At 48.3% G+C, this 10,067-nt stretch overlaps 53 non-coding genes across 53 annotated transcripts; all 53 read left to right on the forward strand.

Moving 5' to 3' along the window:
- Positions 1-12: 12 nt before the first annotated feature.
- Positions 13-131, forward strand: LOC148994525 (5S ribosomal RNA). The gene has a single exon (XR_016160078.1). It is a non-coding gene; the product is annotated as a 5S ribosomal RNA (ribosomal RNA).
- A 63-nt stretch (positions 132-194) lies between these two features.
- On the forward strand, positions 195-313 carry LOC148994526 (5S ribosomal RNA). The gene has a single exon (XR_016160079.1). It is a non-coding gene; the product is annotated as a 5S ribosomal RNA (ribosomal RNA).
- Positions 314-376: 63 nt separating this feature from the next.
- LOC148994527 (5S ribosomal RNA) lies at positions 377-495 on the forward strand. Its single transcript, XR_016160080.1, has one exon. It is a non-coding gene; the product is annotated as a 5S ribosomal RNA (ribosomal RNA).
- A 63-nt stretch (positions 496-558) lies between these two features.
- Positions 559-677, forward strand: LOC148994528 (5S ribosomal RNA). The gene has a single exon (XR_016161669.1). It is a non-coding gene; the product is annotated as a 5S ribosomal RNA (ribosomal RNA).
- A 63-nt stretch (positions 678-740) lies between these two features.
- Positions 741-859, forward strand: LOC148994529 (5S ribosomal RNA). Its single transcript, XR_016161670.1, has one exon. It is a non-coding gene; the product is annotated as a 5S ribosomal RNA (ribosomal RNA).
- A 63-nt stretch (positions 860-922) lies between these two features.
- Positions 923-1,041, forward strand: LOC148994530 (5S ribosomal RNA). Its single transcript, XR_016160081.1, has one exon. It is a non-coding gene; the product is annotated as a 5S ribosomal RNA (ribosomal RNA).
- Positions 1,042-1,104: 63 nt separating this feature from the next.
- On the forward strand, positions 1,105-1,223 carry LOC148994531 (5S ribosomal RNA). Its single transcript, XR_016160082.1, has one exon. It is a non-coding gene; the product is annotated as a 5S ribosomal RNA (ribosomal RNA).
- A 63-nt stretch (positions 1,224-1,286) lies between these two features.
- On the forward strand, positions 1,287-1,405 carry LOC148994532 (5S ribosomal RNA). The gene has a single exon (XR_016160083.1). It is a non-coding gene; the product is annotated as a 5S ribosomal RNA (ribosomal RNA).
- A 63-nt stretch (positions 1,406-1,468) lies between these two features.
- Positions 1,469-1,587, forward strand: LOC148994533 (5S ribosomal RNA). Its single transcript, XR_016163464.1, has one exon. It is a non-coding gene; the product is annotated as a 5S ribosomal RNA (ribosomal RNA).
- Positions 1,588-1,650: 63 nt separating this feature from the next.
- LOC148994534 (5S ribosomal RNA) lies at positions 1,651-1,769 on the forward strand. The gene has a single exon (XR_016160084.1). It is a non-coding gene; the product is annotated as a 5S ribosomal RNA (ribosomal RNA).
- A 63-nt stretch (positions 1,770-1,832) lies between these two features.
- Positions 1,833-1,951, forward strand: LOC148994535 (5S ribosomal RNA). The gene has a single exon (XR_016160085.1). It is a non-coding gene; the product is annotated as a 5S ribosomal RNA (ribosomal RNA).
- A 63-nt stretch (positions 1,952-2,014) lies between these two features.
- LOC148994536 (5S ribosomal RNA) lies at positions 2,015-2,133 on the forward strand. The gene has a single exon (XR_016160086.1). It is a non-coding gene; the product is annotated as a 5S ribosomal RNA (ribosomal RNA).
- Positions 2,134-2,307: 174 nt separating this feature from the next.
- LOC148994537 (5S ribosomal RNA) lies at positions 2,308-2,426 on the forward strand. The gene has a single exon (XR_016160088.1). It is a non-coding gene; the product is annotated as a 5S ribosomal RNA (ribosomal RNA).
- A 63-nt stretch (positions 2,427-2,489) lies between these two features.
- LOC148994538 (5S ribosomal RNA) lies at positions 2,490-2,608 on the forward strand. The gene has a single exon (XR_016160089.1). It is a non-coding gene; the product is annotated as a 5S ribosomal RNA (ribosomal RNA).
- A 63-nt stretch (positions 2,609-2,671) lies between these two features.
- LOC148994539 (5S ribosomal RNA) lies at positions 2,672-2,790 on the forward strand. Its single transcript, XR_016160090.1, has one exon. It is a non-coding gene; the product is annotated as a 5S ribosomal RNA (ribosomal RNA).
- Positions 2,791-2,853: 63 nt separating this feature from the next.
- On the forward strand, positions 2,854-2,972 carry LOC148994540 (5S ribosomal RNA). Its single transcript, XR_016160091.1, has one exon. It is a non-coding gene; the product is annotated as a 5S ribosomal RNA (ribosomal RNA).
- Positions 2,973-3,035: 63 nt separating this feature from the next.
- LOC148994541 (5S ribosomal RNA) lies at positions 3,036-3,154 on the forward strand. The gene has a single exon (XR_016160092.1). It is a non-coding gene; the product is annotated as a 5S ribosomal RNA (ribosomal RNA).
- Positions 3,155-3,217: 63 nt separating this feature from the next.
- LOC148994542 (5S ribosomal RNA) lies at positions 3,218-3,336 on the forward strand. Its single transcript, XR_016160094.1, has one exon. It is a non-coding gene; the product is annotated as a 5S ribosomal RNA (ribosomal RNA).
- A 171-nt stretch (positions 3,337-3,507) lies between these two features.
- LOC148994543 (5S ribosomal RNA) lies at positions 3,508-3,626 on the forward strand. Its single transcript, XR_016163161.1, has one exon. It is a non-coding gene; the product is annotated as a 5S ribosomal RNA (ribosomal RNA).
- A 63-nt stretch (positions 3,627-3,689) lies between these two features.
- Positions 3,690-3,808, forward strand: LOC148994544 (5S ribosomal RNA). Its single transcript, XR_016160095.1, has one exon. It is a non-coding gene; the product is annotated as a 5S ribosomal RNA (ribosomal RNA).
- A 63-nt stretch (positions 3,809-3,871) lies between these two features.
- On the forward strand, positions 3,872-3,990 carry LOC148994545 (5S ribosomal RNA). The gene has a single exon (XR_016160096.1). It is a non-coding gene; the product is annotated as a 5S ribosomal RNA (ribosomal RNA).
- A 63-nt stretch (positions 3,991-4,053) lies between these two features.
- LOC148994546 (5S ribosomal RNA) lies at positions 4,054-4,172 on the forward strand. Its single transcript, XR_016160097.1, has one exon. It is a non-coding gene; the product is annotated as a 5S ribosomal RNA (ribosomal RNA).
- Positions 4,173-4,235: 63 nt separating this feature from the next.
- Positions 4,236-4,354, forward strand: LOC148994547 (5S ribosomal RNA). Its single transcript, XR_016160098.1, has one exon. It is a non-coding gene; the product is annotated as a 5S ribosomal RNA (ribosomal RNA).
- Positions 4,355-4,417: 63 nt separating this feature from the next.
- Positions 4,418-4,536, forward strand: LOC148994548 (5S ribosomal RNA). The gene has a single exon (XR_016160100.1). It is a non-coding gene; the product is annotated as a 5S ribosomal RNA (ribosomal RNA).
- Positions 4,537-4,599: 63 nt separating this feature from the next.
- Positions 4,600-4,718, forward strand: LOC148994549 (5S ribosomal RNA). Its single transcript, XR_016160101.1, has one exon. It is a non-coding gene; the product is annotated as a 5S ribosomal RNA (ribosomal RNA).
- Positions 4,719-4,781: 63 nt separating this feature from the next.
- Positions 4,782-4,900, forward strand: LOC148994550 (5S ribosomal RNA). The gene has a single exon (XR_016160102.1). It is a non-coding gene; the product is annotated as a 5S ribosomal RNA (ribosomal RNA).
- A 63-nt stretch (positions 4,901-4,963) lies between these two features.
- On the forward strand, positions 4,964-5,082 carry LOC148994551 (5S ribosomal RNA). Its single transcript, XR_016163465.1, has one exon. It is a non-coding gene; the product is annotated as a 5S ribosomal RNA (ribosomal RNA).
- A 63-nt stretch (positions 5,083-5,145) lies between these two features.
- LOC148994552 (5S ribosomal RNA) lies at positions 5,146-5,264 on the forward strand. Its single transcript, XR_016160103.1, has one exon. It is a non-coding gene; the product is annotated as a 5S ribosomal RNA (ribosomal RNA).
- Positions 5,265-5,327: 63 nt separating this feature from the next.
- LOC148994553 (5S ribosomal RNA) lies at positions 5,328-5,446 on the forward strand. Its single transcript, XR_016160104.1, has one exon. It is a non-coding gene; the product is annotated as a 5S ribosomal RNA (ribosomal RNA).
- A 63-nt stretch (positions 5,447-5,509) lies between these two features.
- LOC148994554 (5S ribosomal RNA) lies at positions 5,510-5,628 on the forward strand. Its single transcript, XR_016160105.1, has one exon. It is a non-coding gene; the product is annotated as a 5S ribosomal RNA (ribosomal RNA).
- A 63-nt stretch (positions 5,629-5,691) lies between these two features.
- LOC148994555 (5S ribosomal RNA) lies at positions 5,692-5,810 on the forward strand. The gene has a single exon (XR_016161671.1). It is a non-coding gene; the product is annotated as a 5S ribosomal RNA (ribosomal RNA).
- A 63-nt stretch (positions 5,811-5,873) lies between these two features.
- Positions 5,874-5,992, forward strand: LOC148994556 (5S ribosomal RNA). The gene has a single exon (XR_016160106.1). It is a non-coding gene; the product is annotated as a 5S ribosomal RNA (ribosomal RNA).
- Positions 5,993-6,055: 63 nt separating this feature from the next.
- Positions 6,056-6,174, forward strand: LOC148994557 (5S ribosomal RNA). The gene has a single exon (XR_016160107.1). It is a non-coding gene; the product is annotated as a 5S ribosomal RNA (ribosomal RNA).
- Positions 6,175-6,237: 63 nt separating this feature from the next.
- Positions 6,238-6,356, forward strand: LOC148994558 (5S ribosomal RNA). The gene has a single exon (XR_016160108.1). It is a non-coding gene; the product is annotated as a 5S ribosomal RNA (ribosomal RNA).
- A 63-nt stretch (positions 6,357-6,419) lies between these two features.
- On the forward strand, positions 6,420-6,538 carry LOC148994559 (5S ribosomal RNA). Its single transcript, XR_016163466.1, has one exon. It is a non-coding gene; the product is annotated as a 5S ribosomal RNA (ribosomal RNA).
- Positions 6,539-6,601: 63 nt separating this feature from the next.
- Positions 6,602-6,720, forward strand: LOC148994560 (5S ribosomal RNA). Its single transcript, XR_016160109.1, has one exon. It is a non-coding gene; the product is annotated as a 5S ribosomal RNA (ribosomal RNA).
- A 63-nt stretch (positions 6,721-6,783) lies between these two features.
- On the forward strand, positions 6,784-6,902 carry LOC148994561 (5S ribosomal RNA). Its single transcript, XR_016162160.1, has one exon. It is a non-coding gene; the product is annotated as a 5S ribosomal RNA (ribosomal RNA).
- A 167-nt stretch (positions 6,903-7,069) lies between these two features.
- On the forward strand, positions 7,070-7,188 carry LOC148994562 (5S ribosomal RNA). Its single transcript, XR_016160111.1, has one exon. It is a non-coding gene; the product is annotated as a 5S ribosomal RNA (ribosomal RNA).
- A 63-nt stretch (positions 7,189-7,251) lies between these two features.
- On the forward strand, positions 7,252-7,370 carry LOC148994563 (5S ribosomal RNA). Its single transcript, XR_016161410.1, has one exon. It is a non-coding gene; the product is annotated as a 5S ribosomal RNA (ribosomal RNA).
- Positions 7,371-7,433: 63 nt separating this feature from the next.
- LOC148994564 (5S ribosomal RNA) lies at positions 7,434-7,552 on the forward strand. The gene has a single exon (XR_016160286.1). It is a non-coding gene; the product is annotated as a 5S ribosomal RNA (ribosomal RNA).
- A 63-nt stretch (positions 7,553-7,615) lies between these two features.
- On the forward strand, positions 7,616-7,734 carry LOC148994565 (5S ribosomal RNA). Its single transcript, XR_016161291.1, has one exon. It is a non-coding gene; the product is annotated as a 5S ribosomal RNA (ribosomal RNA).
- A 63-nt stretch (positions 7,735-7,797) lies between these two features.
- LOC148994566 (5S ribosomal RNA) lies at positions 7,798-7,916 on the forward strand. Its single transcript, XR_016160112.1, has one exon. It is a non-coding gene; the product is annotated as a 5S ribosomal RNA (ribosomal RNA).
- Positions 7,917-7,979: 63 nt separating this feature from the next.
- Positions 7,980-8,098, forward strand: LOC148994567 (5S ribosomal RNA). The gene has a single exon (XR_016160113.1). It is a non-coding gene; the product is annotated as a 5S ribosomal RNA (ribosomal RNA).
- A 63-nt stretch (positions 8,099-8,161) lies between these two features.
- On the forward strand, positions 8,162-8,280 carry LOC148994568 (5S ribosomal RNA). Its single transcript, XR_016162161.1, has one exon. It is a non-coding gene; the product is annotated as a 5S ribosomal RNA (ribosomal RNA).
- Positions 8,281-8,446: 166 nt separating this feature from the next.
- LOC148994569 (5S ribosomal RNA) lies at positions 8,447-8,565 on the forward strand. Its single transcript, XR_016160114.1, has one exon. It is a non-coding gene; the product is annotated as a 5S ribosomal RNA (ribosomal RNA).
- Positions 8,566-8,628: 63 nt separating this feature from the next.
- Positions 8,629-8,747, forward strand: LOC148994570 (5S ribosomal RNA). The gene has a single exon (XR_016160115.1). It is a non-coding gene; the product is annotated as a 5S ribosomal RNA (ribosomal RNA).
- Positions 8,748-8,810: 63 nt separating this feature from the next.
- Positions 8,811-8,929, forward strand: LOC148994571 (5S ribosomal RNA). Its single transcript, XR_016160116.1, has one exon. It is a non-coding gene; the product is annotated as a 5S ribosomal RNA (ribosomal RNA).
- A 63-nt stretch (positions 8,930-8,992) lies between these two features.
- Positions 8,993-9,111, forward strand: LOC148994572 (5S ribosomal RNA). The gene has a single exon (XR_016160117.1). It is a non-coding gene; the product is annotated as a 5S ribosomal RNA (ribosomal RNA).
- Positions 9,112-9,174: 63 nt separating this feature from the next.
- LOC148994573 (5S ribosomal RNA) lies at positions 9,175-9,293 on the forward strand. The gene has a single exon (XR_016160118.1). It is a non-coding gene; the product is annotated as a 5S ribosomal RNA (ribosomal RNA).
- Positions 9,294-9,356: 63 nt separating this feature from the next.
- Positions 9,357-9,475, forward strand: LOC148994574 (5S ribosomal RNA). The gene has a single exon (XR_016160119.1). It is a non-coding gene; the product is annotated as a 5S ribosomal RNA (ribosomal RNA).
- A 63-nt stretch (positions 9,476-9,538) lies between these two features.
- On the forward strand, positions 9,539-9,657 carry LOC148994575 (5S ribosomal RNA). Its single transcript, XR_016160120.1, has one exon. It is a non-coding gene; the product is annotated as a 5S ribosomal RNA (ribosomal RNA).
- A 63-nt stretch (positions 9,658-9,720) lies between these two features.
- On the forward strand, positions 9,721-9,839 carry LOC148994576 (5S ribosomal RNA). Its single transcript, XR_016160122.1, has one exon. It is a non-coding gene; the product is annotated as a 5S ribosomal RNA (ribosomal RNA).
- A 63-nt stretch (positions 9,840-9,902) lies between these two features.
- Positions 9,903-10,021, forward strand: LOC148994577 (5S ribosomal RNA). The gene has a single exon (XR_016163467.1). It is a non-coding gene; the product is annotated as a 5S ribosomal RNA (ribosomal RNA).
- Positions 10,022-10,067: the final 46 nt, after the last annotated feature.

The following is a 10,067-nucleotide window of genomic DNA, read 5'->3' on the forward strand; positions in this document are numbered from 1 at the left end:
GCAGCAGATTTCGCTTACGGCCATACCACCTTGAGAACGCCCGAACTCGTCTGATCTCGGAAGCTAAGCAGGGTCGGGCCTGGTTAGTACTTGGATGGGAGACCGCCTGGGAATACCAGGTGCTGTAAGCTTTATGTAGTTTACTACCCTAATGTTCTAACCATTCAAATAGCCCAATTTTGGCAGCAGATTTCGCTTACGGCCATACCACCTTGAGAACGCCCGAACTCGTCTGATCTCGGAAGCTAAGCAGGGTCGGGCCTGGTTAGTACTTGGATGGGAGACCGCCTGGGAATACCAGGTGCTGTAAGCTTAATGTAGTTTACTACCCTAATGTTCTAACCATTCAAATAGCCCAATTTTGGCAGCAGATTTCGCTTACGGCCATACCACCTTGAGAACGCCCGAACTCGTCTGATCTCGGAAGCTAAGCAGGGTCGGGCCTGGTTAGTACTTGGATGGGAGACCGCCTGGGAATACCAGGTGCTGTAAGCTTTATGTAGTTTACTACCCTAATGTTCTAACCATTCAAATAGCCCAATTTTGGCAGCAGATTTCGCTTACGGCCATACCACCTTGAGAACGCCTGAACTCGTCTGATCTCGGAAGCTAAGCAGGGTCGGGCCTGGTTAGTACTTGGATGGGAGACCGCCTGGGAATACCAGGTGCTGTAAGCTTTATGTAGTTTACTACCCTAATGTTCTAACCATTCAAATAGCCCAATTTTGGCAGCAGATTTCGCTTACGGCCATACCACCTTGAGAACGCCTGAACTCGTCTGATCTCGGAAGCTAAGCAGGGTCGGGCCTGGTTAGTACTTGGATGGGAGACCGCCTGGGAATACCAGGTGCTGTAAGCTTAATGTAGTTTACTACCCTAATGTTCTAACCATTCAAATAGCCCAATTTTGGCAGCAGATTTCGCTTACGGCCATACCACCTTGAGAACGCCCGAACTCGTCTGATCTCGGAAGCTAAGCAGGGTCGGGCCTGGTTAGTACTTGGATGGGAGACCGCCTGGGAATACCAGGTGCTGTAAGCTTTATGTAGTTTACTACCCTAATGTTCTAACCATTCAAATAGCCCAATTTTGGCAGCAGATTTCGCTTACGGCCATACCACCTTGAGAACGCCCGAACTCGTCTGATCTCGGAAGCTAAGCAGGGTCGGGCCTGGTTAGTACTTGGATGGGAGACCGCCTGGGAATACCAGGTGCTGTAAGCTTTATGTAGTTTACTACCCTAATGTTCTAACGATTCAAATAGCCCAATTTTGGCAGCAGATTTCGCTTACGGCCATACCACCTTGAGAACGCCCGAACTCGTCTGATCTCGGAAGCTAAGCAGGGTCGGGCCTGGTTAGTACTTGGATGGGAGACCGCCTGGGAATACCAGGTGCTGTAAGCTTTATGTAGTTTACTACCCTAATGTTCTAACCATTCAAATAGCCCAATTTTGGCTGCAGATTTCGCTTAAGGCCATACCACCTTGAGAACGCCCGAACTCGTCTGATCTCGGAAGCTAAGCAGGGTCGGGCCTGGTTAGTACTTGGATGGGAGACCGCCTGGGAATACCAGGTGCTGTAAGCTTTATGTAGTTTACTACCCTAATGTTCTAACCATTCAAATAGCCCAATTTTGGCAGCAGATTTCGCTTACGGCCATACCACCTTGAGAACGCCCGAACTCGTCTGATCTCGGAAGCTAAGCAGGGTCGGGCCTGGTTAGTACTTGGATGGGAGACCGCCTGGGAATACCAGGTGCTGTAAGCTTTATGTAGTTTACTACCCTAATGTTCTAACCATTCAAATAGCCCAATTTTGGCAGCAGATTTCGCTTACGGCCATACCACCTTGAGAACGCCCGAACTCGTCTGATCTCGGAAGCTAAGCAGGGTCGGGCCTGGTTAGTACTTGGATGGGAGACCGCCTGGGAATACCAGGTGCTGTAAGCTTTATGTAGTTTACTACCCTAATGTTCTAACCATTCAAATAGCCCAATTTTGGCAGCAGATTTCGCTTACGGCCATACCACCTTGAGAACGCCCGAACTCGTCTGATCTCGGAAGCTAAGCAGGGTCGGGCCTGGTTAGTACTTGGATGGGAGACCGCCTGGGAATACCAGGTGCTGTAAGCTTTATTGTTTAAAAAAAAAAAAAAAAAAAAAAGAGTCAATGAAATGTTTCAAAAATCCTAAATTGTCTTTTTTCCCCCTCAAAATTCCTGAAATAGTCTCTCAGTTTCTTAAGAAAGCCTGAAAGAGTCTCTTTTTTTTTCTTCTTCAAATAGCCCAATTTTGGCTGCAGATTTCGCTTACGGCCATACCACCTTGAGAACGCCCGAACTCGTCTGATCTCGGAAGCTAAGCAGGGTCGGGCCTGGTTAGTACTTGGATGGGAGACCGCCTGGGAATACCAGGTGCTGTAAGCTTTATGTAGTTTACTACCCTAATGTTCTAACCATTCAAATAGCCCAATTTTGGCAGCAGATTTCGCTTACGGCCATACCACCTTGAGAACGCCCGAACTCGTCTGATCTCGGAAGCTAAGCAGGGTCGGGCCTGGTTAGTACTTGGATGGGAGACCGCCTGGGAATACCAGGTGCTGTAAGCTTTATGTAGTTTACTACCCTAATGTTCTAACCATTCAAATAGCCCAATTTTGGCAGCAGATTTCGCTTACGGCCATACCACCTTGAGAACGCCCGAACTCGTCTGATCTCGGAAGCTAAGCAGGGTCGGGCCTGGTTAGTACTTGGATGGGAGACCGCCTGGGAATACCAGGTGCTGTAAGCTTTATGTAGTTTACTACCCTAATGTTCTAACCATTCAAATAGCCCAATTTTGGCAGCAGATTTCGCTTACGGCCATACCACCTTGAGAACGCCCGAACTCGTCTGATCTCGGAAGCTAAGCAGGGTCGGGCCTGGTTAGTACTTGGATGGGAGACCGCCTGGGAATACCAGGTGCTGTAAGCTTTATGTAGTTTACTACCCTAATGTTCTAACCATTCAAATAGCCCAATTTTGGCAGGAGATTTCGCTTACGGCCATACCACCTTGAGAACGCCCGAACTCGTCTGATCTCGGAAGCTAAGCAGGGTCGGGCCTGGTTAGTACTTGGATGGGAGACCGCCTGGGAATACCAGGTGCTGTAAGCTTTATGTAGTTTACTACCCTAATGTTCTAACCATTCAAATAGCCCAATTTTGGCAGCAGATTTCGCTTACGGCCATACCACCTTGAGAACGCCCGAACTCGTCTGATCTCGGAAGCTAAGCAGGGTCGGGCCTGGTTAGTACTTGGATGGGAGACCGCCTGGGAATACCAGGTGCTGTAAGCTTTATTGTTTAAAAAAAAAAAAAAAAAAAAGAGTCAATGAAATGTTTCAAAAATCCTAAATTGTCTTTTTTCCCCCTCAAAATTCCTGAAATAGTCTCTCAGTTTCTTAAGAAAGCCTGAAAGAGTCTCTTTTTTTTCTTCTTCAAATAGCCCAATTTTGGCTGCAGATTTCGCTTACGGCCATACCACCTTGAGAACGCCCGAACTCGTCTGATCTCGGAAGCTAAGCAGGGTCGGGCCTGGTTAGTACTTGGATGGGAGACCGCCTGGGAATACCAGATGCTGTAAGCTTTATGTAGTTTACTACCCTAATGTTCTAACCATTCAAATAGCCCAATTTTGGCAGCAGATTTCGCTTACGGCCATACCACCTTGAGAACGCCCGAACTCGTCTGATCTCGGAAGCTAAGCAGGGTCGGGCCTGGTTAGTACTTGGATGGGAGACCGCCTGGGAATACCAGGTGCTGTAAGCTTTATGTAGTTTACTACCCTAATGTTCTAACCATTCAAATAGCCCAATTTTGGCAGCAGATTTCGCTTACGGCCATACCACCTTGAGAACGCCCGAACTCGTCTGATCTCGGAAGCTAAGCAGGGTCGGGCCTGGTTAGTACTTGGATGGGAGACCGCCTGGGAATACCAGGTGCTGTAAGCTTAATGTAGTTTACTACCCTAATGTTCTAACCATTCAAATAGCCCAATTTTGGCAGCAGATTTCGCTTACGGCCATACCACCTTGAGAACGCCCGAACTCGTCTGATCTCGGAAGCTAAGCAGGGTCGGGCCTGGTTAGTACTTGGATGGGAGACCGCCTGGGAATACCAGGTGCTGTAAGCTTTATGTAGTTTACTACCCTAATGTTCTAACCATTCAAATAGCCCAATTTTGGCAGCAGATTTCGCTTACGGCCATACCACCTTGAGAACGCCCGAACTCGTCTGATCTCGGAAGCTAAGCAGGGTCGGGCCTGGTTAGTACTTGGATGGGAGACCGCCTGGGAATACCAGGTGCTGTAAGCTTTATGTAGTTTACTACCCTAATGTTCTAACCATTCAAATAGCCCAATTTTGGCAGCAGATTTCGCTTACGGCCATACCACCTTGAGAACGCCCGAACTCGTCTGATCTCGGAAGCTAAGCAGGGTCGGGCCTGGTTAGTACTTGGATGGGAGACCGCCTGGGAATACCAGGTGCTGTAAGCTTTATGTAGTTTACTACCCTAATGTTCTAACCATTCAAATAGCCCAATTTTGGCAGCAGATTTCGCTTACGGCCATACCACCTTGAGAACGCCCGAACTCGTCTGATCTCGGAAGCTAAGCAGGGTCGGGCCTGGTTAGTACTTGGATGGGAGACCGCCTGGGAATACCAGGTGCTGTAAGCTTTATGTAGTTTACTACCCTAATGTTCTAACCATTCAAATAGCCCAATTTTGGCAGGAGATTTCGCTTACGGCCATACCACCTTGAGAACGCCCGAACTCGTCTGATCTCGGAAGCTAAGCAGGGTCGGGCCTGGTTAGTACTTGGATGGGAGACCGCCTGGGAATACCAGGTGCTGTAAGCTTTATGTAGTTTACTACCCTAATGTTCTAACCATTCAAATAGCCCAATTTTGGCTGCAGATTTCGCTTAAGGCCATACCACCTTGAGAACGCCCGAACTCGTCTGATCTCGGAAGCTAAGCAGGGTCGGGCCTGGTTAGTACTTGGATGGGAGACCGCCTGGGAATACCAGGTGCTGTAAGCTTTATGTAGTTTACTACCCTAATGTTCTAACCATTCAAATAGCCCAATTTTGGCAGCAGATTTCGCTTACGGCCATACCACCTTGAGAACGCCCGAACTCGTCTGATCTCGGAAGCTAAGCAGGGTCGGGCCTGGTTAGTACTTGGATGGGAGACCGCCTGGGAATACCAGGTGCTGTAAGCTTAATGTAGTTTACTACCCTAATGTTCTAACCATTCAAATAGCCCAATTTTGGCAGCAGATTTCGCTTACGGCCATACCACCTTGAGAACGCCCGAACTCGTCTGATCTCGGAAGCTAAGCAGGGTCGGGCCTGGTTAGTACTTGGATGGGAGACCGCCTGGGAATACCAGGTGCTGTAAGCTTTATGTAGTTTACTACCCTAATGTTCTAACCATTCAAATAGCCCAATTTTGGCAGCAGATTTCGCTTACGGCCATACCACCTTGAGAACGCCCGAACTCGTCTGATCTCGGAAGCTAAGCAGGGTCGGGCCTGGTTAGTACTTGGATGGGAGACCGCCTGGGAATACCAGGTGCTGTAAGCTTTATGTAGTTTACTACCCTAATGTTCTAACCATTCAAATAGCCCAATTTTGGCAGCAGATTTCGCTTACGGCCATACCACCTTGAGAACGCCTGAACTCGTCTGATCTCGGAAGCTAAGCAGGGTCGGGCCTGGTTAGTACTTGGATGGGAGACCGCCTGGGAATACCAGGTGCTGTAAGCTTAATGTAGTTTACTACCCTAATGTTCTAACCATTCAAATAGCCCAATTTTGGCAGCAGATTTCGCTTACGGCCATACCACCTTGAGAACGCCCGAACTCGTCTGATCTCGGAAGCTAAGCAGGGTCGGGCCTGGTTAGTACTTGGATGGGAGACCGCCTGGGAATACCAGGTGCTGTAAGCTTTATGTAGTTTACTACCCTAATGTTCTAACCATTCAAATAGCCCAATTTTGGCAGCAGATTTCGCTTACGGCCATACCACCTTGAGAACGCCCGAACTCGTCTGATCTCGGAAGCTAAGCAGGGTCGGGCCTGGTTAGTACTTGGATGGGAGACCGCCTGGGAATACCAGGTGCTGTAAGCTTTATGTAGTTTACTACCCTAATGTTCTAACGATTCAAATAGCCCAATTTTGGCAGCAGATTTCGCTTACGGCCATACCACCTTGAGAACGCCCGAACTCGTCTGATCTCGGAAGCTAAGCAGGGTCGGGCCTGGTTAGTACTTGGATGGGAGACCGCCTGGGAATACCAGGTGCTGTAAGCTTTATGTAGTTTACTACCCTAATGTTCTAACCATTCAAATAGCCCAATTTTGGCTGCAGATTTCGCTTAAGGCCATACCACCTTGAGAACGCCCGAACTCGTCTGATCTCGGAAGCTAAGCAGGGTCGGGCCTGGTTAGTACTTGGATGGGAGACCGCCTGGGAATACCAGGTGCTGTAAGCTTTATGTAGTTTACTACCCTAATGTTCTAACCATTCAAATAGCCCAATTTTGGCAGCAGATTTCGCTTACGGCCATACCACCTTGAGAACGCCCGAACTCGTCTGATCTCGGAAGCTAAGCAGGGTCGGGCCTGGTTAGTACTTGGATGGGAGACCGCCTGGGAATACCAGGTGCTGTAAGCTTTATGTAGTTTACTACCCTAATGTTCTAACCATTCAAATAGCCCAATTTTGGCAGCAGATTTCGCTTACGGCCATACCACCTTGAGAACGCCCGAATTCGTCTGATCTCGGAAGCTAAGCAGGGTCGGGCCTGGTTAGTACTTGGATGGGAGACCGCCTGGGAATACCAGGTGCTGTAAGCTTTATTGTTTAAAAAAAAAAAAAAAAGAGTCAATGAAATGTTTCAAAAATCCTAAATTGTCTTTTTTCCCCCTCAAAATTCCTGAAATAGTCTCTCAGTTTCTTAAGAAAGCCTGAAAGAGTCTCTTTTTTTTCTTCTTCAAATAGCCCAATTTTGGCTGCAGATTTCGCTTACGGCCATACCACCTTGAGAACGCCCGAACTCGTCTGATCTCGGAAGCTAAGCAGGGTCGGGCCTGGTTAGTACTTGGATGGGAGACCGCCTGGGAATACCAGGTGCTGTAAGCTTTATGTAGTTTACTACCCTAATGTTCTAACCATTCAAATAGCCCAATTTTGGCAGCAGATTTCGCTTACGGCCATACCACCTTGAGAATGCCCGAACTCGTCTGATCTCGGAAGCTAAGCAGGGTCGGGCCTGGTTAGTACTTGGATGGGAGACCGCCTGGGAATACCAGGTGCTGTAAGCTTTATGTAGTTTACTACCCTAATGTTCTAACCATTCAAATAGCCCAATTTTGGCAGCAGATTTCGCTTACGGCCATACCACCTTGAGAACGCCCGAACTCGTCTGATCTCGGAAGATAAGCAGGGTCGGGCCTGGTTAGTACTTGGATGGGAGACCGCCTGGGAATACCAGGTGCTGTAAGCTTAATGTAGTTTACTACCCTAATGTTCTAACCATTCAAATAGCCCAATTTTGGCAGCAGATTTCGCTTACGGCCATACCACTTTGAGAACGCCCGAACTCGTCTGATCTCGGAAGCTAAGCAGGGTCGGGCCTGGTTAGTACTTGGATGGGAGACCGCCTGGGAATACCAGGTGCTGTAAGCTTTATGTAGTTTACTACCCTAATGTTCTAACCATTCAAATAGCCCAATTTTGGCAGCAGATTTCGCTTACGGCCATACCACCTTGAGAACGCCCGAACTCGTCTGATCTCGGAAGCTAAGCAGGGTCGGGCCTGGTTAGTACTTGGATGGGAGACCGCCTGGGAATACCAGGTGCTGTAAGCTTTATGTAGTTTACTACCCTAATGTTCTAACCATTCAAATAGCCCAATTTTGGCAGCAGATTTCGCTTACGGCCATACCACCTTGAGAACGCCCGAACTCGTCTGATCTCGGAAGCTAAGCAGGGTCGGGCCTGGTTAGTACTTGGATGGGAGACCGCCTGGGAATACCAGGTGCTGTAAGCTTTATGTAGTTTACTACCCTAATGTTCTAACCATTCAAATAGCCCAATTTTGGCAGCAGATTTCGCTTACGGCCATACCACCTTGAGAACGCCCGAATTCGTCTGATCTCGGAAGCTAAGCAGGGTCGGGCCTGGTTAGTACTTGGATGGGAGACCGCCTGGGAATACCAGGTGCTGTAAGCTTTATTGTTTAAAAAAAAAAAAAAACAGTCAATGAAATGTTTCAAAAATCCTAAATTGTCTTTTTTCCCCCTCAAAATTCCTGAAATAGTCTCTCAGTTTCTTAAGAAAGCCTGAAAGAGTCTCTTTTTTTTCTTCTTCAAATAGCCCAATTTTGGCTGCAGATTTCGCTTACGGCCATACCACCTTGAGAACGCCCGAACTCGTCTGATCTCGGAAGCTAAGCAGGGTCGGGCCTGGTTAGTACTTGGATGGGAGACCGCCTGGGAATACCAGGTGCTGTAAGCTTTATGTAGTTTACTACCCTAATGTTCTAACCATTCAAATAGCCCAATTTTGGCAGCAGATTTCGCTTACGGCCATACCACCTTGAGAACGCCCGAACTCGTCTGATCTCGGAAGCTAAGCAGGGTCGGGCCTGGTTAGTACTTGGATGGGAGACCGCCTGGGAATACCAGGTGCTGTAAGCTTTATGTAGTTTACTACCCTAATGTTCTAACCATTCAAATAGCCCAATTTTGGCAGCAGATTTCGCTTACGGCCATACCACCTTGAGAACGCCCGAACTCGTCTGATCTCGGAAGCTAAGCAGGGTCGGGCCTGGTTAGTACTTGGATGGGAGACCGCCTGGGAATACCAGGTGCTGTAAGCTTAATGTAGTTTACTACCCTAATGTTCTAACCATTCAAATAGCCCAATTTTGGCAGCAGATTTCGCTTACGGCCATACCACCTTGAGAACGCCCGAACTCGTCTGATCTCGGAAGCTAAGCAGGGTCGGGCCTGGTTAGTACTTGGATGGGAGACCGCCTGGGAATACCAGGTGCTGTAAGCTTTATGTAGTTTACTACCCTAATGTTCTAACCATTCAAATAGCCCAATTTTGGCAGCAGATTTCGCTTACGGCCATACCACCTTGAGAACGCCCGAACTCGTCTGATCTCGGAAGCTAAGCAGGGTCGGGCCTGGTTAGTACTTGGATGGGAGACCGCCTGGGAATACCAGGTGCTGTAAGCTTTATGTAGTTTACTACCCTAATGTTCTAACCATTCAAATAGCCCAATTTTGGCAGCAGATTTCGCTTACGGCCATACCACCTTGAGAACGCCCGAACTCGTCTGATCTCGGAAGCTAAGCAGGGTCGGGCCTGGTTAGTACTTGGATGGGAGACCGCCTGGGAATACCAGGTGCTGTAAGCTTTATGTAGTTTACTACCCTAATGTTCTAACCATTCAAATAGCCCAATTTTGGCAGCAGATTTCGCTTACGGCCATACCACCTTGAGAACGCCCGAACTCGTCTGATCTCGGAAGCTAAGCAGGGTCGGGCCTGGTTAGTACTTGGATGGGAGACCGCCTGGGAATACCAGGTGCTGTAAGCTTTATGTAGTTTACTACCCTAATGTTCTAACCATTCAAATAGCCCAATTTTGGCAGGAGATTTCGCTTACGGCCATACCACCTTGAGAACGCCCGAACTCGTCTGATCTCGGAAGCTAAGCAGGGTCGGGCCTGGTTAGTACTTGGATGGGAGACCGCCTGGGAATACCAGGTGCTGTAAGCTTTATGTAGTTTACTACCCTAATGTTCTAACCATTCAAATAGCCCAATTTTGGCTGCAGATTTCGCTTAAGGCCATACCACCTTGAGAACGCCCGAACTCGTCTGATCTCGGAAGCTAAGCAGGGTCGGGCCTGGTTAGTACTTGGATGGGAGACCGCCTGGGAATACCAGGTGCTGTAAGCTTTATGTAGTTTACTACCCTAATGTTCTAACCATTCAAATAGCCCAA

The sequence above is a fragment of the Pimephales promelas genome, chromosome 3 (genome assembly GCF_988280905.1).
Source record: "Pimephales promelas chromosome 3, fPimPro1.hap1.1, whole genome shotgun sequence".
In the NCBI taxonomy this organism is placed as follows: domain Eukaryota; kingdom Metazoa; phylum Chordata; class Actinopteri; order Cypriniformes; family Leuciscidae; genus Pimephales; species Pimephales promelas.